The 22,665-nt window shown below is 41.1% G+C and overlaps 1 protein-coding gene and 1 long non-coding RNA gene across 2 annotated transcripts in view; one reads left to right on the top strand and one right to left on the bottom strand.

The window, feature by feature from the left end:
- The window catches only part of LOC310638695, a 31,707-nt gene extending 28,433 nt beyond the window's left edge, over positions 1-3,274 (bottom strand). The window contains exons 1-2 of the long non-coding RNA XR_014492158.1: positions 3,171-3,274; positions 2,637-2,919 (exon numbers count right to left, since the gene is read on the bottom strand). This is a non-coding gene — a long non-coding RNA (uncharacterized lncRNA). The remainder of the gene's footprint in view (positions 1-2,636; positions 2,920-3,170) is intronic.
- A 515-nt stretch (positions 3,275-3,789) lies between these two features.
- The window catches only part of RREB1 (ras responsive element binding protein 1), a 171,883-nt gene continuing 153,007 nt past the window's right edge, over positions 3,790-22,665 (top strand). Inside the window, exons 1-2 of the mRNA XM_083359954.1 lie at positions 3,790-4,026; positions 8,907-8,948. The gene's annotated coding sequence lies outside the window, so the exon portion shown is untranslated. The remainder of the gene's footprint in view (positions 4,027-8,906; positions 8,949-22,665) is intronic.

Raw genomic sequence — 22,665 nt, 5'->3', positions numbered from 1 at the left:
GGTGAACAAAATAATAATACCTGCAGGGGAACTCAACTTGCCAGAGTTTAACACCCACTCCCAAATCAGGAACATCTCAGAGAACACAATAAACGTTAAGTATAGTCAATAGTTCCAAAATACTTTATGCTTGGCTGGGGAGTGGGGAGGGAGAGACAGAGGACAAAGAAACTGGAATGAGTGGACATTTGAGCAGGGACATTTTTTTCTTCAGTTACTATTTGGAAGGGTTTGTACCAGGTCTAGATAATCTTCATTTTGCGTCTCCTTTCCAGATGTTCTCTGTGATTACTAGAAAAAAAATAAAGGAACAAGAGGAAAGCCTGACTCCATAGTGAACAACTGTATTCGCAGGACACAAGGAACCATCATTTAGCAGAGTGCATAAAATCCAAGCAATGTGGTTTTTTCATGTTCAGAGTATCCTACAAACTCTGCAAATATTTTGGGTACCATGTCAACATAGCCTAACAGGATGAATGTAACTATGTAGGAGTCTATGCCAGTTGTATGAACTTGAGCTTCCATGTGATTTCACATGCTTCCATGTGATTTCAAGCCAGTGTACTGCAATTACAGTAGGGAGCCCTCTTCCCAAGACACGTGCCCTGACACAATTTAATAATGGGATCAAAAAACATCCCCATACAGTTCTGTACACTAGATTTATTAGTATAACCCAAAGAAGTTCTTTGACTCCCGTTGAATACAGCACTCTGGCAAATGTTAATTTTAAAATTGTTTTGCAAAGCAAATGTGCCTCCCTACAGTAAGCAATGCTACCATATGCTATCTGTTGTAGTATCACCAGTACATATTCACTGGAAATTCTGTTGTACTCACCAATTCTGATCATCCATTTAGCAATCTTTTGAGTTCTTTAAAGGCCTACTATTCCACTAGTCTGGGACAATGGATGCAAACCACCTGTCCCACAAATAGTAGAACTCTTTTCATCCCTAGAATAGACCAAAATTCAACAGAGCCTCTGTGTAGGAGAAAAGAATGAATCCCTATTTTAGATTATTTCCCCCCCTTCCTCATGGACCTTTGTCATACTTATCATGCTCTGGAGTTGCCCCCAAATCCTGCAAATCCTACACCCCCATTTCCTTTCTCGTGACCTCCATGTGTGACAAATTTGGATTCAAACCAATAAGAAACTTACTAAAAGTAGTAACTTGGGTACCTGAGCTGAACGAAAATTAAATACTTTTAAACCAAACTATTATATTAGAGGAATAAACAGCATGTCCTTAAGGCTACATTCTAAAAATGCTTACTTGGGAGCCAGTTCCTCAGCTATCTGTGGAACTTATTTATGAGCATCCAAAAAGATCTGACAGGAGGAAGTAATAAAAAAAAACCAAGTTAAGGGCACAGTGCATTTGGACATAAGGCCTGATGAACTTAGAGGTAATTATGTTCAAGACTGAGCTATGCTGGCATGCAAGGCATCCTTGGGCATATGGGTTTACAAGGCAGCTAAGAAATTAATTACACATGATCCCACATAATGCAGAACCAAGATTTTCAACCAGTGTTTGTTGAATATGACAAAATGCTCCCATTGGTACATCATGCTAAACCCTAATGAATGAGCTCTCTCACTCTGTATACTATGCCCCAACCAACCAAATTATACTTTCAAAAAGTGAATTAACCAGACAACATCCTGTCAAAAATTGACATACTGAGCACATTATTGAGATACTACTTTATTTGATTTCCATACCAGGCTTTTATTTTATTTTATTTTTAAAAAGGAAGCAAGTAACATAAGTCTCAGACATTACAATAATTAAAATATCCCTGTGCAAAAAAACATCATAGTATTTTCTGCTATTAGTTCTGCCTGCTAAAAACAACAACAAAGTTAATTCTGGGTGAATAACATCTGAAGTAACATGGAGGAGCCTTACTCCTATCCATTCGTCTGGATGGCGCAAGTGATGAGAAGGACTCCTACGAGACGCCCTGAACTTAGCTTACATATCGGAGCTTGCAAGCCCATTGCTAATTGCGCCGACTTGTTGCTCCATCCACCCCCTCGGCTGGAATATAGCCACAACAACCATGGGGCTTCTTTGCCTTTCTGGTTAATTAAGTGGCGGGGGGGGGGTGGAGGAGGAGAAAGAGAGATGAATGCGTGGCACCTGGCTGACAATGGATTAAGCCGGTCGAGACAGGGAGCGGGGCAACCCGGAGATCCCTTCAAAGCAGATACTGTACCGTCTGCATCCCTGACGCTTTATCAGTCCCTAACACCCAACTGCCTCTCTCGGCGCAGCAGCAGCAGCGCTTCCTCCTTACAACTGGAAGTCTGTAATGGAGGGGAGCAGCAGTCGCCACCGCCGCCAGATGGTACGTTACCGCCAAGAGCCTTTCTAGTCTGCACACTTCCTCCTTCGTATCCCCACCATCATTCGAAGGAAGGGAACGGCGAAGTTAGTTATTAATACGCGGCGACGCTGCAAAGGGGGGGGGCGGGCAGAGACGAGGCTGAAAGTTGTCTCCTGATGCTTTGACAAAGTGTCGCCCGAGTTGCTAAGTAGTCCTCTTCCTGGCTCAAGACAACTGGGGGGGTGGGTGGTGTAGAGAGAGGAAGGAGGAGGAAGGAGAAAAGTTTTACTCACTTCTCTTCTTGGAGCAGGAGGAGGAGGAGGAGGAGGAGGAGGAGCCCCTCCCAGCCAAAGAGAAGGAGCGAGAGAGATAGGGATGCTACCGCTCGCAACCAACAAGCGAGCAGCAGCCTGGCTGAGTAACACGTCCCCTGGAGACTAGCAGGAGCAACACGTGATGTGTCTACTTAGGGTGAGAGGGGGAGAGCGGCTGAGAAGTGGGCAGGGGGGCGAGGACGGGGGCGCATTCGAAGCGCATCTGTAGAGCTGAAGGTCCATAACTTTGTCCATCTTCTTCCTTCGGGGAAGAGGAAGAAGGGAACTTATCGTAGAGTTGATGAACTTTGCACATCCATAGAAACGCCATTTTGAATTTGATTCCTCTCTCTCTCTCTCTCTCTCTCTCTCTTCCCCCCCCTTCTCCCTCCGGAACAAACTTCGTTTTTCTCTCTTCGCTGTCTCCCTCTCTTTTTCCTTCCACCCATTTTCTCCCCTCCCTCGCATTATTATTATTTTTTTAAAAAAAACAAAAACAAAACACGAACCCACCACTCGATCGCACCATCGCCAGTCCAGCTTTCCATCATGGCTCGACCCAAGCAGCCAAGTCTGGAGCAAGTCAAACGTAAGTACGCGAGAGCGCAAGGTCAAATTTCTCTACCTGCGCCTTGGAAAGAAAAGGAGGAAAAAGGAAAAAGTTTTCGGTGAAGCCGATGATTTAGAAAGCCCGGCGAGGAATGTATTTGCGGGGTGGATGAGACCGGGATGGGGGGGTGGGGGGGTGGGGGGAGGGAGGGAGGGAAGAGAAATCGCATAGGGAGCTTTGACCGTTTTGAGAGAATGACATGACTTTTTTTTTCTTGTTTTCATTTTTTGCATCGTAGCTTTTTTCCGGGAGGGAGGAGAGAAAAAAAAAAGTTTAGAAAAAGTTGTCTGGCAGTCAGCGTCGGTGATGCTGAAAAGTCCATGCAGCCTTTTCTGCTTTTCCACCCCATCCCCCGCTCCTCCTGGCCTTGCCCCCCCCCCCGACTCTCCCCCCCCCGCTTCTTCCGTGTTGCAAACTGTACCAACCAGCAACACCCGTTGCAGACTGTTGCCTGCAGGACCTGATGCTCATCCATATTAAACCGTCTGAGCTCAGGAATTCATCCAGATCATCTCTCTCGCCTCCCCTCCTACAGCAAAGTTTATTTTTAACCAGCGAAGTTGGAAGGGCCTGCGAGAAGCAGCATCTTTTAACCCAATTGGCCTCGCTCGCGTCAAGCACATCCCTCCTTGCTCGTTGGTTCGCTTCCCCCTTTCTCCAGTTGGTGAAGTTTTTATGATTTGTTGACAAAGATGATGGGGAGCGAGCTGGCGTTTGGCTCCCCTCTCTTTATGTGGAAATGGAGTCGTCTTTCTCAAGGTAGAGAACCGGCCGGAGTGTGTGTGTATGTGTGTGTGTATGTGGGGGGGGGTTGGATGGAAACCAGGGGGGGGAGTAACTCGTTTGGGGCTTTTGCTCTTCCTGGGCATCTGTTGCTGTTAACTTTTCCGCCTTGTTTAGGGCGCTTGCTAGAAGCATCTGTGTTAATGTGTGTGTCTTTTTAATTCGCAGTTCGGTACTTCTCGTTCCCTTCACCACCCTCCCCTCAACCCTGGGCGGGGAAGTGGGAGGTAGAAGCTTTTGCGGATCTTGCCAGCTTCTCTGGCTTTTTCCTTGGCCTTCAGGGAAGGTGCCAGGCACTATCAAGAGCCCTTAACGCCCAGAAAGTTTTTTGTGGGGAGGGGGAGGGGGAGAGAGGGAAAGGAAAGAGGGAGAAATCGCCTCTTTCGTGTGTGTGTGTGTGTGTTTTTTCCACGTATGCTGTGTCAACTGGACATCTCTCTCTGGGTACGGATCGTAGAAGGAAGCGCACCCTCGTCACGAGTACAGGAAAGCGCCCGAATGTATCCGAAACCAGGAAAACGGGTCGCGTTCTTTTTTTTTCCCCCTTGCGGGCTGTTTACTAAACGGAGCGAAGTTAACATCTCAGTGGTCCAAGATCTTAGTGGTTTCTTTTCTCACCGTCTTTCAAGTTATCGCCGACGCCGACCCCCCACCCCCCACCCCCCTTTCCAATCGCTACATCTAAAACGAATTGCAAAACACACTCCCCTCTCTCCCTCCACACACACACACACACACACACACACCCGCCCCGTTCTGTACGTGTTGATGCAGACTAGTCGGGACTCGTCTCTTAGGAAGCTGCGACCTTAAACGTTGCTAAGAAGCGGGGGAAGGCTTTCCTCTCCCACGCCCCTTGTAGATCGGAATATTTCCCCCCCCACTACACACACACACACACACACACACACACTCACACACTTCTGACTTGATAGACAGGGATATACAGTTCCTCCTTTCTCTTGAGAGCTTAAGCGAAAGGTCGGTCTGATCCTTCGTTCTCTACTCCAGCGTTTTCCAACCTTAGGAACTTGAAGATGCGTGGACTTCAACTCCCAGAATTCCCCAGCCAGCTACGCTGGCTGGGGAATTCTGGGAGTTGAAGTCCACGCATCTTCAAGTTCCTAAGGTTGGAAAACGCTGCTCTACGCCTCCCTCCCTCCCTTCCTCCCGCCCTTCGCTCCCTCCAAGTGTAAAAGCAAACAAAAGTTGAGTCTGCAAATTGCGGCTGGCTGCTTTCGGGGCGCTGGATCTAACTCCGCCGCCTCCGCTGCTGACTTTTGCTGCTCCCTGCCCTTAAACGAGGGGCGGCCTGGGAGAGGAAAGAGCAGCCGCGGGAAACATGGTTGCGCTGCTCCCCGCTGCCGAGGTTCTCATCGGTTCCTCGTCCGTTTCCAGCAGTTGTGCAACAGGCGAACGCATCTCGTTGCTGGGCAGAGGAGGCGAGTTGGAGATGCTGAAAACTTCGTGGAGGGAGGAGCCGGCGGCGGCGGCGGCGGCTGCTGCTGCGGCTGCTGCTGCTGCAGCGGCAGCCTGTTGATGGTGGAGGTGGATTGAACTTTGTCATGTCCGTTGATAAGTTTGTTCTGGCTCCCTCCTCCCTCGCTTCTGCGCTTGCTCTCTTTCCCACCCCCTCTTTACCTCCGCGTTACACTATCTCTCCCTCTCTGGAGTGCTCTGCAATGCATCCTTGATAGGTTATAAAAGGGGGAGGGCAGGCATTTCTCCTGGCTCAGCAGATTTTGCCCTCTGTGGCTCCTTGTTGCTCAGTTAGAAGATAGAACTTGAGGCCAGATCCTGATGAGCAGCAGCTCCTATTCTGCAACACACAAAACCACTACCGGGGGACACGCTTTTGGAAGGGGGGAGGACCTAAGTTTAAAAACCCACTGGCCTGTCCTGAAGTCTTTGCTTACATCTCTGCTACTAAAAAAATAAAATAAAAATATTTTTATGAAGGAGGAAAAAAAAATGATTGTGACTGGAGGAGAGAAGGAAGAGATTAAAAGTGCATTTGCAGTAAATCTGGTACTTGTTTTTTTTTTTTTTGCACTAAGTAGGTGTACCTTCTGGCAAATTTGGTTCACATTCTCACTTGTTCCTCCTCTGTGACTGCTGCGCCTTTTAAATAAGCTGAACTGCAGTGAATGTAGTTGTGTTTCATTCTTTGGTGAATGTGAATTGCATCAGTGTGAATATGGTAAACAGGACCAGAATTATTTCCTTTTGATCTGAAAACCAGCAGTCTGGAATCCTTGGTGACATTTTTGGTAACTCATTTAAGTCTTCTGATAGCAGTTGCTCCACCAGTTTTAAAGGCTTTCTCAGTGAGATGGCCATTAGAATTTTTTTTTTTTAGTCATTCTAGAGGAGTTTGGAAAAAGTTGGTCCCATTTCCCAGAGAAGGATGTATGAAAGAGAAAGAGGGAGGTACCTAGTGACTCATGATCACACAAGCCATATTTGTTTTATTTTCCTGTTTGAAGGCTTAAGGGTATAGTCTTCTCTTGATGTCTGTATATAATGCCCATTAGCATTAACGGGTGTTATGTACATCCCTCAGAGAAAAGACCCTTTTGTGTGTTAGAAACTCAGAAACAGCATGGCTCCATCATCCAATCAATCAAGTTACCACAACATTTCTTTTCATCCTTTGCTTTAAGATGCACCTAATGGTTTTATTTGTTTTAGTGCAATTGGCCCGAAATTGATGTTTTGTGTTTGTGTCTCAGTTCCAACAGTGTATTTAAGCAGTAAAAATACAGTTTTGCATATCATTTTGCTTAGGAAAATAATGCATGCCATTTCAGTTACTTGCAATTTCTATGAAATTGCATTTTAATTTCTATTTCATTGATTACTATTTTAAAGCAACATTTCAGGATAAGAACACTTTGGATTTTGCTCTCTAAAAGTTTGAAAAAGTTTAATGCAGCTTAATTCTTATCCATCTTGAGCAGGAGGTGGTTTCATCCTTGCACTGTTACATCACTTATTTTGTCTTTTGAGGGCCAAGAATTCTTTGAAGTAAAACATTTAGATGCAAAAACCAAAAGTCCTCCTTGCATAGCTAGTGGCTTTGATAAACTTGTTTTGGCCTGGGGCAGAAGGTGTGCTTGAAAACTCCCTCTACTTTTTTCAGGAGTTTTATGGGTTTTCATCACTTACTTGATAAGCTTACATTCCAGTATCCCCTTTCCAGTATAGAACTAATATATTGTTTGACTACTTTGGTTTTTTTTTCCCCCTTGTAGCGCAAATTGATTTTTGTACTGGTCACAGCTAGTGAAAACTAGGTATTGTTGCTAGATCTCTCAGGTTATACTTATTATCCTTTGTGAAAGTAGGTGGTGCATAGAAGGTCATAGGATAAGTGTTGCTAAGCAGCTAAACAGATGCTAAAATTAACCCAACTGCATCTATCAGGATTTGATTCTCTTGCTTCTTTTTGTCAATGAAATGCGGTTGTCTAACCTTTTAATTAATTGAATTGTGTAATGATACATCTGCTGGAAGAGCTAACAAAACATCACCCAACGTGCAATATTTTATATTAGAGAGTCATTTAGGAATCGGAATAATAACAGAGTTGGAAGGGACCTTGGATCTCTTCTACTCCAACCTCCTGCTCAGGCAGGAAACCCTATACCAGGGGTCTTCAAACTCGGCCCTTTTATGACTCATGGACTTCAGCTCCCAGAATTCCTCAGCCAGCGTACCTGGCTGAGGAATTCTGGGAGTTGAAGTCCATGAGTCATAAAAGGGCCGAGTTTGAAGACCCCTGCCCTATACCATTTCAGACAAATGGTTGTCCAATCTCTTCTTAAAAACCTCCCAAGGTTGGAGCATTGGAAAATTCATTGGGGCGTTGTTCCAGGGTTGGAGGATTGGAAAATCCTAAATTATTGCAAATAAGTGTACAAGAGGTAGTGAGTGATCTGTCTTTGGTTCCTGAAATGAGAAGTTTCATTTGTAAAGCAATGTCAAGAGAAAGTACTATACTAAAAAAGAAACACAGAGAGGTACTTCCTTGCAATGGTATGATACACTTTAAACAATGCCTTTATAAAAGTAAAATATGATTAGGTTCATGAAGCCAAGTTTCTATGTTAGAAGACACCTTTTTTGTAGCGGGCTCTGTTGCCTCAAAGTGGGGCCAGAATCCTAGATGGGTAGGGCAAAATACTGTGTCTGTCTTAACCTTTTATTCCCCACCCCACCCCACCTCCAGTAGACTGCTGGTACTGGAAAAAATTCCACTCTTGATCTTGCAGAAGATTTCTGAAGGGCTCTGTATGGGCCTGCTAGAAAAGGTTACCCACTCCAGCCCTAGAAGAAAGTTAGGACAGAAGTCTTTGGTGAAGCTATCTCCCAAGTATGTCCTAGTTACTAGTAGCTTCAATGCAAACTGCAACTGAGGATGCTTCCAGGTACAATTTTGGAGATTGAAAAGTTTAAATATGTCTTCGAATGGGAATGTGGTGTTTTCCAATTACCTTTTTTAACAGTTAAAATAACAAATCTTTAAAAAAAAATCTTGATTTTTATTGTTCTGTCCTCTTGCCTCCTTGACCCATGTGAGTTGAAGCACAGGTGGAATGTAATATTTCACCCTCAATCAGCTCTGAAATGGGATGGGGAAAATAAATCAGGGCAGTATAGTAATATCTTGGGTTCTTCCCATTCTTGCATATGATTTCTGGTTTTTTTTTGTACTGCTTGATTTCTAGCATTCAAACTAAGGAAAAATAAGTTGTTTTTCTTAATTCTTCTACTTTTGCCCAATTGGTTAATAGAATTTTTTACATTGCACCTGATTATTATAACTTTGATTTTTTTTCCTTTCTCTTTTACAGATATGAAGTGCTTTTCTGAAGAGCAGTTTGAAGTTTAGAAAGGTAAGAATTGCTTTATGTTTCTATTCATCTTCTCTGAAAGATCTTTCTTAAAATGAGTATATAGTGGAGAAAACATATAAGAGGGATGGCAAAAAAAGGACAAACCCCCCCCCCCCAAGAATGGGAAAAGTGAGAATTTGTAAGAAAATCTTACGGGGGCTGGTAATTCTGAATGAATAGATTGATCATGGTATATGACAAAGTCTCTTATTAATTTTTTTAAAAAATAACTTTATTCTTACTGATGTTAACATTATATGTATTGATATTTATTAATATTGCAGTTGGTTGGCCATTGTGAGAACAGACTGCTGGACTAGATGGGCCAGGGGTCCGATCCAGCAAGGCACTGCTTATATCTTTTAAACAGAGCGTTATGTGAGTCTTTAATTGCCTATAGAAATTCATGGGAAGTTGTGGGGTTTCTAGCCCTGATGGCAATGATAAAAACAATGGAAACTAGATTTGAAACAGTGGAAGACATAACAAAGTAATTGATATTTTCATATGATTACTATGAATAAAAACATCATGGAGACTAGGTTCATGCAGTTTAAACTTTTTTCTTTTAAATATGGCTTAAATTGAATAAAGAACTGGAGAAAAATGTTGTTTTGTTCATGTGTTGGTAGCATTTATGCACAGTAGGTATAGCTGAGAAATTGCCGGTGTTGCACATGAACCTAACATGCCGTGTTTTTTTTTAAAAAAAACTTGCTTGAAATGCCTGCTACTTTTACTTCCCCACTCTAGCTATCACCAACAACAATTAACAATAATGTATGGAGTATTTGTGAATTTCTTGCAAAATCGTAACCTGTTAAATGTTTTGCTGGATTGGAAAATGTTATTTGGGAGTAGGCATGAGAGGATTGATAAGACCTGTATCATTAATTTTTACTATGTGGGGTTGAGGATATTTGGAATCTGCTCTCTTGCTATTTAATTTGTCCTAGAAATCAGCTTACCGGTATTTGAACTAAAGATGATGAACACACTTAGAACTGTAGCATTTGGGGCACCTTTGTGAGGCAATAATCTATCTAGTTGTACAGAGAACATCCAAGTGTGTTAAAGTTTCACTTTTGAATGAAGGTCATTAAAAATCAACAAGTCTGTCCTCAGAATTATTGGAGTAACTGAGCATGGCTGCAAACCCACCCTGTTTCACCTCTTTGTTGGTATTGAAAGGACAGCACTATAAAGGTAGCAATCCATAAGACAGGAACAGCTGTGGTGTAGAAATAGCTAAACAGAAGCATCCTTGACTTTGTTCTTTATGAATCTTATTGAAGCTGTTCTGATCAAAGTTATGGAGCTTCAAGCTCTCCTGAAATATTACTGAGTTTTGCTAGAGATTGAGGTCCAAGAATTATTGCTGTGCTGCAGTGTGCGTATGTACACACATATGCAAGGGTAGGGTATTGTGCAGTTTGGATTTAGAGCAGTGGAAAATGACTGAGTGTAAGCTAACTGAGAAAGGTCAGGCTTGCTGGTTGGATCACACAGATCTGTGTCTCCTGGCGATGATTCTGGAATTACACCCAATCTCTGTAGCTGAAGAACCTGTGGATTTTGTTCCCTCCAGCAGGTTGGAAGTCATTCTAGTGCATCTGGTTCAAACTAACCACCTCTCCAGTTTTTCATGCTAACCTGCTTTGCAGTCAATACCTGAATAGGAGCTGTAGACAAAAGAAGTAGGTGATGGGTGGGGATTGTTTATTCAATGTTATTCAAGTAAGTCATGTTAAGGGAATTGGAGGGCCTCTGAGATAGGGTAGCTAAATAGTTTTAAGAAGGATTCACCTCCAGACTTCCAAGGGGGTAATACCAACAAGACAGAGCATAGTAATTGAAACCCCCCAGACAAGCATTGTTAGGTTAAGGATACAAAAAAGAGGATTATAGGCTGCTTTGAAGCTGTTTTCTTTTGCTTTAGGCCAGGGTCTGTATTGCGTCTCCTGATTGTTAGTTGTATTAGGGTCAGATTTGTAGTTTGCTAATGTAAAATATATCACTTTTAATTCAGCATCATATTTTGCTATGTCTCAGGTATGCATAGGCAAATCTTAGGAAGTCCTTTGAAAGCATGTGCCTTTTTTCCCCATGTTCAGTCATTCACAAATTTATACTATTTGGGCAGCAAGCTACAATGGTTTTCTCCAAGTAGATCACCTCCAGGTTAAAAGTCTTATTCTCCCCAGTTAGCCTGACAATCCATTTAGCGTAATGAAGTTGTATAGTCCAGGATATGTGGAGGTATCAGCTGTGGAATGTCACTTGTAACATCCTTAAAAGTTTTTTTTAAAAATAATTTTATTAATATTTATAAGTACAAAGGTAAAATAATACAAACTAAAAGAAAGTAAAGACAAAGAAGTATAGGAGGTGAAAAAGAAAATAAGAAATAAGAAAAAATATATAAATTTGACTCCTCCCTCCCTCCAGCCAAGTATAAAACGTTTCAGTGATTTAATGCCTTCACTAATATTTCAGTTAAAAAAATCTTTTCTTCCAATATCTCATCCTTTATCAAAGTGTAAACATTCATCATTCAGTACTAATCGGCAAAAGTCTAAGAGTTATCAGAAATAATAACATAACATCCTTAAAATTATTTCTAAGATTGTAAAATTTTACCTTTTTATTTTAGATTCCCCCCCCCCTCCATCAGGTTTTTATATTAACAGCCCCATTCTGCCAAATGGTCCTTTATTGTGGCCAATCTGAATAAATTTCCATATGGAAGATAACCTCATTATTAGTTTTTGCTTAGCTGTGATAGTTAAACAACTATTTAAAAGGCTATTTCATAAGTCATTTGAAACTAATATTCATATGACTACTAATTTTTTTCCTTTGTGTATTATTTCAAGAGTAACTTTTATTAGCAGTTCTCCTTTCCTTTGACAACATCTTTGTACGTACACGGAAGTGAATAGTCCTTGTTAGTGTGAAAAGTTTGACTGAATTCCCATATTCAAAATGAAGTTGCTTGATTTTGGCTTAGCATGTAGGGGGATCCTAAGCTTTGTAAGCCATTGCTTATGGCAACTTTTTTCTTGACAAATCATGGTTAGTAAAATTGTGGCTTGGTGCTGTGCAAGAAACTAGGCCATTATATTCCTTAATTATAATTAGTAAATGAATTCTATAAACAGAGTGAGAACAACATAGCTTAAATAATAAGATTAGTTCAAAGTTAAGTTTCTGCAGAGATTTGGAACCTCAGTGCCAATTGTTAATGCTGTCTATCTCATAAGCATCAGAGGTTTCCACAGGAAGCAGGTCATAAAAGTCAAGATGGTGGGCATGACCACGTAATTGGAGCCTTACCTCTTTTTTTGTGACTTTTCCATGTGTTGCTTGCATGTGATCTTATATATTTAAAGAAAAGGTGGAGCTTTGATTTCACAATTGCAACTTGATTTCTGGCAGCCTTCCCCCTGTGGACCCTCCTAGATGTTCCATGAGAAGCATTATCATTGCTTTTCAGAACTGAGGAACGTCCAGTTGGTTTGACAGCTGCATTTGCATGCAGTTCCCCTCCCCTCCTCCTGATAACTTACTATGTGGGATTTTCAACTTCAGTTGCCAGGGTTTAAACCTTGGTGCTTCTGCTATCAGAGCAATTATCTTTTCAATGGCTTGGTTCTCTTGCAGGCCCTCTTACCCACTCTGCAGGTTCTGTGATCACTTCCTTTCCTCCTCTAAGATTTGGGCACTGAGGTGAAGGATAATGATGCTTGTCTCCTGGGAGAACACAAAGCATAAAAAAAAACAACCAATGACCTTAGATACAAGCAAGAACAATAAACCTCCAGTAAGGTAGTATGGTATTGTACTTACAGGTAGCCCTGGACTTATAGTCTTTTGCTTACTGGCCGTTTGAAGCTACAGCAGCATTCAAAAAAGTGATTAGTGACCATTTTTCACACTTATGACCATTGCAGCATCCGCATGGCCACATCATCACAATTCGGATGCTTGGCAACTGACTCATATTTATGATGGTTGCCGTGTCCCAGGGTCATGTGATCACCTTTTGTGACCTTCTGATAAGCAAAGTCAATGGCGCAGCCAGATTCACTTAACAATTGTGTTCCTAATTGTCAAAAGGATGATTGAGCAGTATTACCTCAGACAGCCTCAGAAGCTTGTCTGTTACATGGGAAAAAATTGTCTTTCTTTTGCAAACATCTTATAATAATTAATGAGAAATGGAATGGATGATGCCAAGGCCTATACTGATCCATCTGTGTTTCTGAATTTTGTGTTTTTTAGATTTAACCCAACGTATTGGTAAGGTCATACTTCGATGTGCTCCTTTCCCAGATTTTTCCCCCTTTCATAAATTCTTTTCTTCAGATTTGTTGCTAAAGCTAGAAAAAGATGGTATGGTATCTTAAGTATTGGAAAATGAACAAATTTAGCCAGCAGCCATTTCAGGAGTCCTTTACTATTATTTTTAATGCACTTAAGTTCAAGGCTGCAAAGGAGAGCTGAACTGCTTGATGGAAAAAGCAAAACAAAAGCTTTTTAAAGCCATAGAATGTAGTTTTCTGGGAATTAATAGGGAAATTAGTTGACATATTAGAGATGTATTTGTCACTCCACAAAGACAATTTGCAAGTTAATGATGCTGAGTTTCATGTTACAATATATACATAGGAAATAGTTTAGAGGATTTGAAGTACATGACATTTTTGTATCCAGGTTTTGTTCTTTTGTTTTGCATCAACAGGCACATGCTATATATCTTTGGATTTTTCATGTTGTGCATGATTTAATGAAATTCGCAAAAATTGCACGACATTGATGAATTTGGCAGTTGGTTCCTTGAAATATGCAAGGGCCTCCTGTTTTTATCCCAAATCCAGATCATGGCTGGACTTGTTTCTGCTTGTCAAAGTCAGGCTGGGATATGAGTTTATCCCTTCCTTGGTAGTTGCAACCTCTGTAGACACATTGTGGTATTGGTCTCTTCTGGAAGAATTTGTGAGAAATCTCATGTTGTAACACTTTGTCAGCACTGGACCACTGCAGCCTTGTTTAGGAATTCAAAAGAGTTCATGGAACAAGGCAAATTGTTCTCTGCTGGTTATCATTTGAAAATGATCCCATTTGCAGTGCAAGAAGGTATTATCTGGGTTTGACAAACCACTCTGAAAAGCAGTACAGCAGCATCCTGGTTGTTTTTTTAAGGACAAATTAGGTATTGAAGGTTATTTGGAGCCTCTTGTATTAAGGCTACATTCACACTGCATTAAACCATAATATTCTTTGCTTAGCACAACATACTAGCTTAGCTTATTGTGGCTTATTCAATAGACCATGGTTAGATCATGAGTTAACCTGGGGCTTGGATTCACATATCACATTGGTCAATCGGGACTTCTCAGCAGATGGCAATGAAGAACACGTATCCATTTAGGCAGAACATTTTGGAAACCACTACACCAGTTTGCTGTTCGGTTGCTTCAGTTTTTGTATTTTGTAAGAGGTGTCGTGGTAGTTGAAGGAAGCTCTCATCCCTAATTTTAGAACTGTAGTTCCATATGATCTATTGGTTCCAGATGACTCACAGAAATTTAATACTCCCTCTATTAACTTCGTGATTATGGTGGTTGCCTCATATAATCTATGAAACACTTTGTAATTGATTGCAGTAGGACCTGTAGAGTATTCCTGCACAGAACTGAATGAAAGTATTATAGCTGTGTTTGGTTATTTACTTCCATCAATAATTGTGCTTTATTTCTCTTGAAATCACTGAAATTTGGTATTTCCAAATAAAAGTAACCATCTGTAAAGGCAAAAGCAAGGGAGGTTTGTTAATATGGTTCCTCCTATGTGTCCCAGTCTTCTACATAGCTAATAAAGGCATCACAGGCATTCTTTCCATTTGCTCAGTCTAGACTACAAGATCCATAATCCCTGATTATTGGCCAAACTTGTTGGGATGTGCCTACTGGAAAAAAAAAAGAATTGTCACAAAGGGGGGTTATAATTAAAACTGCTGTGTTCTGCTTGGCATTTAAGTATTCCATGTCAATTTGCAGAGGATGCCTGTCTCCTTTAATAAGATTGCTCTCTGTATACTATGACTACTTCTCTTTAAACTACTGTTTCTCAAAGAGTGGACACCCTCCAGATCCTTTCCAGGGATCCACAAAATCAAAATTATTGCCAGCCTGTGTTGAAAAAGAATATACACTTGTGAGAAGCATAGTGGCAGCTAATATGTCAAATTTAATTTTCAATATAATAAGTATCGATAAATACAACTCATATAAACAAAACTCTTTTGGGATCTTCCATAATTTTTAAAAGTGAAAAGGGGTCCTGAGAGAAAAAAAACGACACTGTTTTAAATCACCCGTTTTCTTAGGAAATATTTTTGTTTTGCAAACAACAACAGTGCTTAGTATTGTACTTGTGCTTGCAGTTTTGTTCTAAGTCTTTCCCAAGTCATAGATGTGCTATATTGTTGTTGTTAGTTGCGAAGTCGTGTCCAACCCATCGCAACCCCATGGACAACGTTCCTCCAGGCCTTCCTGTCCTCTACCATCTTCTGGAGTTCATTTAGGCTCAGGCCTACTGCTTCAGTGACTCCATCCAGCCACCTCATTCTCTGTCGTCCTGTTCTTCTCTTGCTCTCAACCTTTCCCAGCATTAGGCTCTTCTCCAGTGAGTCCTTCTCATTAGGTGTCCAAAGTATTTGAGTTTCAACTTCATGTGCTGTATTACAACACTATAATTTCTAATCAGCACAGCCGTGAACTACACTGGCTGGGAAGAATAATACTTTTAGTCCAGCGTTTTAGATCAGTCTGCTATGTGCAACAAGATAACAGGAAGTATAAAATGGAAGTGAAAACATGGAAGAACTCTAGCTAACAGAACCGTTTCAGTTGGCATTTTTCTACCTTTAATCCATTGGAAATTTTTGAGAGTATAATTCTGTAAATGAGGTTCAGCAATAAGAATGCTTTTGTTCTTGTTTTGTGGTTGTCAGCAGATGCTTCTTTTCCCTAGGGGAAGAAAACTTTTACCAAATTGTTTAATTTTGGTGGTAAAAAACCCAAATAGCACATGTCTGATTGTTATATTAATTCTTAGTATGTAAGCTTCTTCATGGCTATACCAAAAACTTAATTCTGAATCTGTTCAAGCGTTTACTTTGTGTATTCCGCCCACATGTATATATTAAATCTTAGAAACTACAGACAGGAATTTTTTATATTTAGAAGCCTGGTCTCCTATTGTGCGAAGCTCTGATGGCTTAACTGTGGTTTATTGTTGGCTGGAATCATCTTTTAAGTCATAGCCGAGCAGACCATATTATGGCTTAGTTAGTGTAATGTGTGAACTAGAATACTAGATCACACTGTAGCTATCACTTTAATAGCTGTGTATTTTTTCTCTCTCACACACTACTTTTTGTCTTAATATCTGTAAGAAGTGATACTAATCTCTGTTCTCTTTTTATTGGCCCTGATTGGCTTGCAGTTTTATTGATCCATCATTTTCTTAGTTGTGGCTTACCAAATAAACTATAATCCACTGGATTTCTTTCTGGTATAAGCTTAGTGTTACTACAGCAGGTGGCTGCAACTCATCAATCTTGGCTGATTTCAAGAAAGCTAAAGAGCATTAGATCGAAAAAAACTAGTGTGTGTGTGTGTGGGGGGGAGCAAGGCTGTTGACTAGATTGGGAAATTAAAAACAAAAAATAAAAAAATATTACATAGATGTACCCATGTAATTGCCCAAAATCAGGCTTGACTCCAAGGTGCTGTTTTTTTTTGTCACTGTTGCAACTAGTCTTTAGTTATAAACCTGCTTATGAGAAAAAGTTCTTACATACTCTCCAGTTTAGAAAGCATATTGGTTTCAGCACATGCATTAAAGTAGGACACCCTGTGTAAAGATTGTGGGCAGGTGTGGAAATTGTTAAGCAATCCATATTGTATACATTTGATGGCCTGCCACTCCCTGCGTATACCTTTCAGATTTGCTTAAGTATGTTGGCCACTGATTTGAAAATTCTGCTGTAGAACCAAATGGGGCAACAGAATGAAATATTTATACCACTATGTAGTTTGGGATTCTCTGTGCCATTGTGTGTTGACTATTTATGCAAGTGTATATGCTATGCTGGTCACCTGAATTACACCTTATATTTTGTTTGCTAATGGAATATGAACCTCATTTAATCACTTTTGCTGCATTGAGTTCTGTACGGACACTTATATGCTGCAGCTAGATCCAGAAATACTGTATGTTATCATTTGCATTTCTGTAATGAAAAAGAGAGATGCTGGAGTGGAAAGAATACGGCTACATAAAAGGATGCCAAAGCTTAGATTTTGGCAATTTGGTTCTGAATGGCTGTCATTGCTACATCACATCTGCTGTTCTAGTGAGGTCCTAAGAAGTAACTTGATATTTGGACTGAACTATTTGGATTCAGTTCAGTCTGCTTTCTGACTAGATTTGCGGGTAGAAAAGACCTTGAACACAAGAGTAGAAAAATGTGAGGTGGGCAGTTATCCTGCCTTTAGTACCGTATCTAACATATCCTTCTTGATCAAATGATACCACAGTATGTTATAATGGCTTCAGTAGTGCCCCAAACGCAGTATTTAGAAGCTGAGGCTAGAGACTGTAGCTCAATTCTGCAGGATTGAATTGCCTCAAAGATCCACCCTGTTCTTTTGTTACCACAAACATCAAGTGTGTAAAATATGTAAGTAGCTCTCATCTCTGACTTCAGAGCCTCCCCCTTCCACAATTGGGCTAATTTTAATGCATTTGGGAATTTGATTTTTTTTTAAAAAAAGGGAAAATGGATGTCTTTAAGTTTTTTAGAAGTATAAAATTCCAGTGACATCCTTTAAGCTGAGCTTATTTTGGACCCTTTGTCTATTTTGGGAGTATGACCCTGAGCACACTTTGGAAATCCAGGTATGGTCTTTGAGCTGATGAACATTGACTATATTCCTGATCTGCATGAAAATAACTTGAACAGGTTCTTCTTCCATTTTCAATTAGAAATCCTAATCCTAGCATTCTTCAACAGATTTTTAGAGGCTATTCTAGGTCAAATGAGTATTTACAAGATGAAGTTTAATCCAGACAAGACTTACTCTGTGAGTCAGGAAATTTGCTAGTTTGGATAGAAATGTTGAGTGAGATTGAAGTTTCCCCAACTATCAGGAATGTAGATTCTTGGGAATGTAGTTGCAACCCATATAAGCCTTGTTGAAGACGGTATTTGATGTCCATCGGTGTAGCATCAACAACAGATGGTTTGAGTTATCTTGTTGAAATAACCATACTTGCTGCATTACTGCCTATATACAACATGACTGTAATCCAAGGAGATTTGTTTTCTGAGTCTGTTCCATGTACATAATAGAACGTTTCGAAGAAATTTCTCATCTGAAACGTCTTCCACAAAATTTCCAAATTGCTCTTAAACAGCTCTGAGTTCAACAGAATCCAAATGGATGAGGCCAGCTGATGATAACTCTGTCTTTTAGATTCTTGCCAAATTATCATGAAATTAGAACATAAGATTTTGACTAGGTGTGCGGCATGGATTAGCGGTGGCCATTACAAAGCTGAATCCTTAATCTGACTCAGTTCAAATGGAAAGACATGATCCTCTTTCTGTCCATTCCTTTTTTACCCTTTTCATTTCATGAAGCATTTGGTGACCACTGATTGCTTCTCAGAATGGAAAACCTTATACTTGCTCTCCCACTGCCACAAGTTATTATTATTAAGATCCAGCTTATTAAGGTTGGATCACTGGGCCAGCATCGTGTTCTAGGAAGTGATGTAGGTTGTACTGCTATTTTGAACCTGCATGTGGAGTTTGAACTACAGAATTCATTAGATACAACATAATATGCATAATTAATAAGCACTGGGATGGAGTCAGATGCCAAATATATTGTTGTTGTTGTTGATGATGATGATATCCATTCAGTCATGTCCGACTCTGGGTGATGCTATCTGCCAGGTCTCTCCATATCTTCTGGTCTTGCACTGATTATCTAATACATTATCTTCAATCAAATATATTGGAAGATACATACAATATGGCAAGGTGACTATGAATCAGTTTCTCTGAACTGGATTTTGCTTCGGTTTCAGACAAATTGGTATAGATCTTCTCCTGTAGCATTTTTTGAAACCAAGAATCTTACAGGAACAATACCCAATATTCAAATTTATATCTCAACTGAAAATTAAATCATAATATTGGTATTTACAGAAAGTTAATAACTACATCGTATATAGAGACGAAAAGGGACGCAGTGGCTCTGTGGGTTAGGACGCTGAGCTTGTCGATCAGAAGATCGGCAGTTTGGCGGGTCGAATCCCGAGTGCCGTGTAGCAGACTGAGCGCCTGTTGCTCGTCCCAGCTTCTGCCAACCTTGCAGTTCGAAAGCACGTAAAAATGCAAGTAGAAAAATAGGGACCACTACGGTGGGAAGGTAACAGCGTTCCGTGCGCCTTTGGCGTCTAGTCATGCTGGCTACATGACCACGGAGACATCCTCGGACATGTGCTGGCTCTTCGGCTTTGAAACAGAGATGAGCACTGGCCCCTAGAGTTGGAAATGACTAGCACTCATGTGCGGGGGAACCTTTACCTTTACCTATATAGAGACCAGTCATTGATAAATGAAAAGCTTGTTTTGCAACTTATTTTGAAAATAAACTCTATATTGATCTTGTTGAACTAAGGCTACACGCTTCAGAAGAGCTTCATTGCGGTATGTCCAGGCCTTACTTTCAAGAATGCATGTAAATTATTTACACTTGCCCAGATTAAAATGGTGTGGTTAAAATCACTGTGGAACCTGGGGGCCTGTGAGTTCTAGTCCTGTCTTGGGCAGTTGAGTGACTTTGGGCCATTTACTCTGTGTCAGCCCTAAGAAACAGGCATTGGTGAACCACTTCTGAAAGCTTGCTAGATAACTGCAGACTGGTCCATGAAGTCATCAGAGGTCAGTACTGACTCAAAGGCACAAAACAAACAATTTAAATAGTTTGTCATCTTCTAGTTGCTGAAATTAGTGCAGCCAATACGTACTGTTTAACAAAAGGAAGTACAGATCTTTACTGAATGTGTCTTAAAATTTGGACAAACATATTAAATATGAATCTTCATTAGAGAAAATGGAAGCATGTTCATGAACAAGTTTGGACATGGTCCTGTCTCTGGTACACTTGTAGAAGGAATAGATTTTGGATTGTTTATTCTGTGTAATAATTAGGTAAATGTAACTGGTGGCTTTTGAATAGGTATATCTTCAGATTTCTAGGCTTTTAGGGGAATATTCTTCCTGGAGGATCAGAGATTGATACCATACAAACATTTTGCATTTTAACTCTATAGCCCCAAATATTTAACTCACATTCATTTATTGTTCTGCAGTTAGTTATAAACATTTTGGAAATATGCTACTTGTTGGTCCATTCACAAATGAACTGGGAGGAAATTGTGTGAATTGCTTTCTTGGTTACACAGAAGAACCTCAATTTTGATTACTTGAATGGTACCAGAACTAAAATGATGGAATGTCGTACATCACTTATTTTGGTTCATCATGTATTTATTTCTTTGTACGCAGTGGTTATGATTTAGCAGAATAGTGTTGAATGCAGGTAGTGAATTATGGTATGTCTGCTGCTACTTGTATATATTTATTCACTGTAGGAATTGTTTCTATCATAATAATGTGGGAATTTTGATTTGGAATGTTTATTTGTGATCATTTAGCTCTTAAAAGCATTGTGTCTGAACTCTTTTGGATACAATGGTGTCTTTTGCTTACTTTTTCCAGAAAGGATCAACAAAGGTTGTATGATGTAGAGCAGGGGTGTCAAACCCAATTTCATTGAGGACCGCATCAGCATTGCGGTTGCCCTCAGGGGGCTGGGTGGGTGTGGCCAGGGTGGGCGTGGCGTACTGGGTGGCCGTGGCTAGAGTGCATATGGCCTACTGGGTGGGCGTGGCCAGCTCTACATGGTTCGCATCAAGGGTGCCTATGGGGGCCTGGGCAGGAGTGGGACAGATCTGAGGGTCTCTGGCAGAAGGAGGGTCTCTGGGCCAGGGCCAAGACAGTGGGGGCCGTTCCCTCACTGTTTCCAGGATGGCTTTGCGGGCCGCATGAAACCACTTTGGGGGCCGGATCTGGCCCCCGGGCCTTGTGTTTGACATGTCTGATGTAGAGTATTAGTAGTACTGTGATATTTTCCAAATGCTATTATTCCTAAGGGTTTCTGCAATGCTTGGAGTATACAAGTGGCCTCTAGACCAGGGGTGTCAAACTTGCAATGTCATGTGACGTGTCGTGACTTTTTTTCTGTTGCCGGCAATGGGGTGGGCTCGGTTTCTCTGTGACACATTCAGCCTGTGGGCCCGCAATTTGACACCCCTGCTCTACACCAAACAGAGGTAGAAAGAAAGGATGTGCATATATCCACTCACAAAACTTTGGACTGATTTATGTATAAATTTTCATTGATTGATTATGTGCCATTGAGTCATCTTCATCTCCTAGTGACCACATAGATCAGTGGTGGTGAACCTATGGCACACGTGCCAGAGGCAGCACTCAGAGCCCTCTCTGTGGAGATGCTCGCCATGCCCCGGAGATGGCAACTGGCCCTCTTCAAGCAGCCACCCACTAACTCACCGAGTTCCCATGTGGCCGGATGCATCCCGGCACGGCTGGTTTCCCTCCCCCCCATCCCGTCACTCCTGGCCTCGCATGCTCTCCTTTTCCTGGGCACGACCCACTGCATCACCTCCTCACCTCCTCAGCTGTTGGCCGGCCATCCAGCTCAGAGGCGGCTTCTTTGAACTGCTGGTGGTGGGCTGCGGAGCCCCAGAGTGTGCTGGTTGAGGGGCCGGCAGGCTGTGGCTGCTGACAGACACCGTTGGCCCCCATGCGCTCACTGGCCTCTGTGTGCGGGGGCCGATGGTGTCAGGCATCTGTAAGAGTTGCCTATCTTTTTTGGCCCATATTCTTTCTTTGCACAACCCTTCCCTCATTAATTGCATTGGTGTTTTGGTTCAGTGTTAGATACTTTTCGTGAGGAAACAAGTAAGCACATCCTTTGTTCACCTTGATTCATAATGGCAGTTAAGTTTGAGACTAGATTGCTGGTTTTGCCACTGGGCAATGTCTCAAGTTATTTTTAAAGCAAGATAGAAATAGAAGATGAAATGCAAATATATATTAAAATAATATATATAAATTGTTTTAGTTGTGCTCAATTTTAAAATAATTCTTGTTAAGATGTTGCTTATTAGATAAGACTGAGTCTTGCAAATAAACGAAGTAATTATGGCTTCCTTCAGCCAGTTCGGCGTTTGTTTTTTTTATTGAAAAGTTTTAAAATACATTTTCTCTTTAACAATCCCCCCTCCCCCTCCCCTACCTATCCCTCCCTCCCCCTCCCCCCTTCCCCCCCCCCCCCCCCGACTTCCCAGAGCTAAGTACAAGGTATAAAAACAGAAAACAATCATAAACATCCATATGCTAACAACAATAAACTCTTAAATCTATCGCTCTCTAGCTCATATAAGATAACTACAAACAATATTAATATTACATATAAAAAGAAAGAAAAAGAAAAAAAGAAAGGAAGATTTATTCAAATGCTAAATGAAACTTTTTAGTCCCATA

The sequence above is a fragment of the Vipera ursinii genome (genome assembly GCF_947247035.1).
Source record: "Vipera ursinii genome assembly, chromosome: 3".
In the NCBI taxonomy this organism is placed as follows: Eukaryota; Metazoa; Chordata; class Lepidosauria; order Squamata; family Viperidae; genus Vipera; species Vipera ursinii.
Note: the sequence above shows the minus strand (reverse complement) of the source record. Positions and strands in the feature narration are given on the sequence as shown.